Source organism: Suncus etruscus, chromosome 5, assembly GCF_024139225.1.
Source record: "Suncus etruscus isolate mSunEtr1 chromosome 5, mSunEtr1.pri.cur, whole genome shotgun sequence".
Classification (NCBI taxonomy): Eukaryota; Metazoa; Chordata; class Mammalia; order Eulipotyphla; family Soricidae; genus Suncus; species Suncus etruscus.
In genome coordinates, this window is record NC_064852.1 from 60,443,867 (window position 1) to 60,450,960 (window position 7,094).

The 7,094-nt window shown below is 31.2% G+C and overlaps 1 non-coding gene across 1 annotated transcript; it reads left to right on the plus strand.

Annotated features, from left to right (window-relative positions):
* The first annotated feature begins 3,193 nt into the window (after positions 1–3,193).
* On the plus strand, positions 3,194–3,301 carry LOC126009905 (U6 spliceosomal RNA). Its single transcript, XR_007496073.1, has one exon. It is a non-coding gene; the product is annotated as a U6 spliceosomal RNA (small nuclear RNA).
* The last annotated feature ends 3,793 nt before the right edge of the window (positions 3,302–7,094 follow it).

A 7,094-nucleotide genomic window follows, 5' to 3' on the forward strand; every position in this document is an offset into this window, starting at 1 on the left:
AGTGTAATACTGTCAAACTCAAGGGATAGCTAAGCAAAATATATATTTTGACTTTTAAATAAGTCCAAAACTTCAATCACATCCTATGTTATTTCATAAAGAAAAGGATAATTAGGACATCACATTACATTCTGACAAATTTGACAGTTTGAGTTCAATCAAAGGAAGGAGGAAGGAAAGTTAAAAAAAAAAGAAAAGGAAGTTCAAATTTACCAACATTGGTGATAAATCAACATAATAAACGTGGTTTCCAGAACCAGAGAGATAAGAGAACAAGTTAGGTGCTTGCTTGAGAGGTCTAACAAAGTTCGATTCCTGGCATTTTATATGGTACCTTTAGCACAGCCAGGAGAAATTCTTTAGTACAGAGTTGGCAGTGATACCTGAGCTTTGCTATGTGTGACTCAAATACAAAATAATAATAAAATAAAATAACAAAATAACAATGCTTCCAGAAAAATATCTAGGGCTTTTATTGAATCCGAACTTGGTTACTTGTTACTCAAAAGTCAATGAATTATGATGCAAGGATTGGCATTAAAAAAAACTGATTTATTATGGGGCTAGTAGCCTGAGAAAGTGATCATCTTAATTCCAAAAGGATCTTATTCCCAGGTTGGTAGTAAACATTTATGCAGAATTAAGTGTGTACATAAATTACAATAAAACTTAGTAGTAAAAATAAAGACTAAGAACTTGTCTTTAACAGAAATCTAACAAAGACAAGAGATGAGAGGGATGAGTGGAAATTAAAAAAAAAGGTTGGGGGAATATAGGTGGAAAGTGAACATTGGTGGAGTGTGCGTATTAAAGAGTGTGCATATTGGAGAGTGCTGCGTATTAAAGTAAGCCATATCATTTATGATACTGTAAACCATTAATGTTAACATATTTTTTAAAAAGCGATGGGTAGTGAGATAGGGGTAGAATTAGATAATACCTAATAGATAATAACTTTACAGAATCTAGCTGGCAACAGTGATTGGTTCCAGAGAAGTAAGAAAAATTATACAGCATCCATTTCTAGATGTATGTGATTACAAATCAGTGAGGTTTTAAAATAACAAAAAGAGTGTTATCCTGTCTCAGGGAAGAGAAACACTCCACAAAAGTTAGAATATTTATATCATATTTTTTGCATTAGAGAGAAGATATCACAGTGTCAGAGCCTCTGCCCTTGGCATGGATACTAAAGGATAAAAATTCTGACTTTATTTTTATCTGTGTGTCTCTCTGAAATCACCTACTGTTGTCAGAAACATGCATGACAGAGTTGATGTTATAACCATAAAAATAACTCTTAGAAAAATCATTCCAAATGACAGATCTTACATACCATGGAAAGGTTCTGAAGGCTCAGAGGACTTAAATACTTATGAAGCCACTACCTATTTTTATGTCAAAAATACCTTATACCTTGCAAGTTACTGTTTTAGTCAGCATCTAGCAGTAAATATTCAACATTATACTCAAAAAATTCTAGTATATAAAATGTCAGTAAACATAAGTCTTCATTGAGAACTCAGTTGTACAGTAAAAAAGGCTAAGTAGTTATTTGTCATATATAAGTCAATATTTTTGTTTCTTGTTTTACTAATATGGAGTGAAACATAAAATTATATAACACATAAACCTGCCTTTAAAATTTTTTATTGCTGCTCAAATTTTAAATATACAAGAGCTAACAATGATTTCAGTCAAGTAGAATTTTTGTTGTATTATTGCTTGATTCATACTACTAAAACTCCCAATTTCTCTCATTCCAAAGTTAAGTTATTACATAGATTGTTCTGTAAGCAATCTCACAAACCATAAAGTGTTTTAAGAGGAAATAACAGGCTCTTGAAACTGATGGAAAAGATAACACCATCTGAAATCTGAGAACTATTCACTAGTATATATTTTTACAAGACACTGAAAAATTTATAAGAACTCTATAGATTCATTCAAATGAATAAAGGAAAGTCAGTATGATGATTCAAATATAATAACTTGCTCATTACTTCTGAAGAAATTGAAACCAAGAAAATTCTTTTAAACACAATTTAGAGCAACCACAGACTTTCTCTACTAGGCTGTCTGCTACGATTAAAACTTTTACAAGACATGATGCCACCAAGGAGAGTTTTGGGAAACACATTATCACAGCCTTTTATTATCAAAATTATCACTAACTTCACTAAGACCTTACTAACCTGCACAAGACAAAACATACTATGCCAAGGTTGGCTGAACTACATTTATCATATTTATGTTTCTTTATAAAATAATCAGCATTAAGTATTATCCTTCTTTTAAGATTCATCATGGCATGAATCTAGTTACATCTAGTTTTACTCTATATTGAATGTAGTCACATCTTTATTTCTTACTGTACTTTTCTAAAGTAACAGTAAATAAAAGCATTGTTTCCTTAATTGCATTAGGAGTATTGCATTTTTCGACATTTCTTCTATTTTATTTTTCATTTTCAAAAACCATTGACAATTGCTCAAGGGAAAACTTGGATGTTAACACATGTGATTTTGTCAGTATCATCCTATTTTTTCTATGAATAAAATGTAATTTTGTTTTTACATTGTGAAATTACAAAAATGAAAGAATGGCTTAATAATGGTTTTAATATTTACTTGAGGGGACACAATCCATGGAATGCAAGTATAGTGTTTGATAAGCAGTAGAACACAGTTCCATGGGATTTTGTATTGAAACAAGTTTTATGCAGCATTAAAATATGCAATGGTGGGGCAGGCGAGATAGCACAAAAATTAAGGCACTTACCTTACATGCAACTGACCCCAGTTAGGTCACCTGTACTTCATAGACATCCTAATCTCTTCAGGAGTAACCCCTGAGCTTCACTGGGTGTTGGGGAAAAAAAAAAAAGATCCAGCAGTAATCCCTGAGCACCAATGGGTGTGTCACAATCCCCCACCAACCAACTTCAACGTAAACAGAGACTTGAAAGTATGGAATAATGTTAGTTTTATTTTTAGAGTATATTCGCAAAAGTAATCGGAGATTAACCCTACTTAGATGCTCATGATTTACTCCTACTGGTGCTCAAGGGATCATGCCATGGTTGAATTGATTTATTTTTCAGCTTGAAGTGAGCCTAATTTTTTCAGGTTGCATGGACTACACCTGGCTGTGTCCAAGATTTACTAATGACTTTGCTCAGGAATCACATCTAGGGCTCACTTCTGCAGCACATATTCTAAAATCGGAGCAATACAGATATTAGCATGGCCTCTGCGCAAGGAAGGATGAAATGCAAATTTGTGAAGCTTTTCATAAGGAGGTAGAGAAACAAAACAACAACAACAACAACAACAAAAAACGAATCACATCTAGCTGGAACCATATTTGGAATCAGGGACTAAATCGGGTGCCTTACCTGCTGTACTTTCTCTATTACCCTGGGATATTTTTCAAAGGTTAGTAATTTCTGTTTTCTATAGTGAAGAAAGCTAGTTATTGCTGGGTAGGAAGATTATAATTGGTATAAGTCAGGAATCCTTGACAGTGTTTCTAAGAACAAGTTGATAGCATATTTTGATTTCTGATGGCCGAAGGGACAGTAGTGTAGACTCCATTTTCTGGGTCCCAATATATCAAAAATTGTTTTCTAATAGAGAATTTTATATTCTAAACTCAACTGGTGATGGACTTACTATAATATTTTATTTCTTATCTAATCGTGGCACAAAGGTTATAAGGCCTATTATTTATTTTAAAAAAATATGAAAAACACTAAGTTTTGTAACTTCTGTGACATTCTGCAAAAGCTGGAAGAGTGTAACTAACCATTTATTTTTAAAGTAATTATAAAACAATGTTTCCATATGCACATCTCTTTTGTTCCTGTTGTCTTGTTCCATAGTCAGTTAAATAAAATATTTTCAGCAATTAACTCTATGTACTGAGATTGGCTAAACTATTAAGACTTCATACAGAGAAAATAAAAACCTGTTTCTTTGTTCTTTGTTCTCCAACATTTTCCCAATGCTGATGAATACTTAAGTCATTTCCAAAGAGCAGAATCAGTGTGGTATCATCTATTACACAACAGGATAATGAGAAATCTCCCCTCTGTAGCATAAAAGTAATAACAAAAAGGAAAGAGAAGCACAAATTCCTCATGTATTTGAAGATAAATGACCAATGTGTATTAGTGAGATATAAAAATATAAAAAGTCTTCTTTGTGTCAAATTTTGAGTCACATTTTACTGTTTAAAATAAAAATCATAACAATCCAGTCTAAGATATGTACTTTCCCTTTATTTATGGCTCATTCTCTATCTTGCTGATTTACCTGCATTTCATCCTGAGAAATGAGTTCTTGGCTCATTCACCCTTTAAAAAAGTCTGTTTTTTTTTTCTTGTTCTCTCATTATGTTTATCTAAATAAAACTATTCACTTAAAAATAAAATTTGGGCCAGATCTATATACCACAGCTAATAAGGCATTTGCCTTCCATGTGGTTGACTCTCTGACTTTCATTGAAATTTGCTCTTATTTAATTTTTTAAAATTTCTTGGGGGGGGCATATCCGAAGGTGCTCAGGAACTACACTTGGCTCTATGCTCAGGAATAATTCCTGGTTATAATAACATATGGGTTTAATTATATAATATAATGAGTTTAAGCCATATAATAACATATGGGTTTAAACTGAGTTGGTCACATGCAATCAAGTGCCTTATCAATTGTATTATATCGTCAGCACTGAAAGTTGTTATTTTTATATGCCCTCTTTCAATGCCCACATGAAAATGGTAGGACAATAAAAATTTTGTCTGTTTATTTGTATTGTGGAGAATGTAGGAAGTAAGTACTGAGAGGTACTGGGGGCTACCCTTGTGGTTCTTAGCCACAGAGGGGAAAATTCAATTCTAGAATCCCATTGTGATACTCAGGCCACCTGGTTTATATATTTGTCAAGTAAAGACTAGAAAGTTTTATATAACTGTCTCTCACAATCACTTTCATGTGGATCACTATGAATCACTATCTGAAAATGCATTGTGCTATATATTTTATTTCCCTTAACTTAAAAATATAAACTTAGTTATAAAAAGATGTTACTCATGTTATTGCATGTTATTCAATATAAAATTTACAGAGCAATATGATCAATGCAGAGAGCAATTATTTCTTTAATATTGACATATAATTATTCACATATTTTAATTTTTTAATTATATAATGTATTAACATTTAAACATTTTTTATACATTTATTTATATAATTACACTTGTCCATTTTTAATTTTTTACTATTGCTAATCTAATCAAGAAACTGTTGAGAATTATATTACTTGTCTAAATCAATGCAATCAAGTGCCTTATCAATTGTATAATATCGTCAGCACTGAAAGTTGCTATTTTAATATGCTCTCAATGCCCACATGAAAATGGTAGGACAATAAAACTTTTGATAAGCTCCATTGCAATTCACTTCAAAACACATTACAAAATAAAACATTCATCTACACACACCTAACTTTTTCTTTATTTTTAAATTTCATTTTAGTATTTAAATATTTTATTTCCTGTGATTATGTTTATGAACAATTTAAAATATAATTCAGTTCTTATTTTCTTAAACAAATTTAACAAAATATTTATGAGTAAAAACTGGGAGTTGAAAACTCTGAGTCATATACTTGTACTTTCATTCATCGATTAAGTTTGGGTGATAATTATTACTTTTATTTTTAGCCTAGACATTGGAAGAGTTAGCTCATTAAAGATTGTGAGTGTGAAATATGCATTTCCAAGGGTATGCACTATACCCTTCCAAATATTTTATACTCAGTTACATCCTTTTTTTTGGAAGTACTTCAAAATATTTTCTAGGTTTTTTATTTCATCCACTTGATTTATATACATATTATCATGCATACAATTGGCATGTAAGTAATTGTTTATTAAATAATATTTTAATTCCCAAACATATGTTTTACTATTTTCAGTAGATCTTCAAAATAACTCAAAAATAGTACAAACATGCCATAATTTTGTTCCACGTACTGATAGCTATCTAACAGTTCTTTATTTTAATCTAAGGATTATGATGAAGCTATGAAGAGCAGAAATAGCAGGAGATAGTATGTTAGGGAAATGTTTAAGAACTATAACAAGGTTGAGTCTTACGATAAAACCCATTATTGATATTAACCTTTCCCTCACTATATAAATACATATGTACATAGATAAACATTACCAGTACATGTATATATGTATGTATATGTATTATTGCATGTATATATAAGAATGATTCCTGGAACCTAAATGTTGAGATAAGGAGATAAAATAAAAAATTTAAAGCATGGATCTTATATAAGGTGTTTCCACCACCCCACTATTCAAGAAAAGAGAGAAAATGCCTGAAAAACAGAGAAATTCCTAAACATATATAAGATAATGTCCTGTGTTTGTTCATACAGAACTAAGTAAAATTAAACAAAGTGATAAGGTATAATTTGTGTAGGTATTCCACATCTACAAGGAAAAAATAAATTCTGTACATGTTCTGTTATAAGTTAAAGAATGAGTAAAGAATGTCTATTCTGCCTGCAGAACCACAATTTCACTTTCTCAAACTGGGTTTTGAGTCAGGATATGATAAACTGAGGGCCAAGTTTTACATAGTCAGAACTAGAAATACAAAATTAAAGACACCTTTGTTCTTATTATTTTATACATAATGAGGAATAGCCTCTTTTTCTCCCTATGCTTCATATGATCACTTTTCAGTGAGATTCTTCGTAGAAATTATGATGTTCTCAGATGTATCTGATAATATATAGTAATTTACAGAACATTTCCAAGACAAAGTTTTTCTTTTTTTCTTCACTTCTTTCTTCAGTGAAGCAACATATTTTTATTGAAAGAAATTTAGATAAATGAAGAGTGAGAGAGAGGGAGAGGAAAGAGAAGAAAGACAGAGACAGAGAAATGTCTTCAAGAGAGAACATGGGCTTCTCCAGAACTGATAACGCCTAAAGGCTGTCTTTATAAATTTGTGGTCCAGAGAATAAATCATGCCAACAAGTTAGCAGGAATAAGTAAGATACAGATGAAGGGC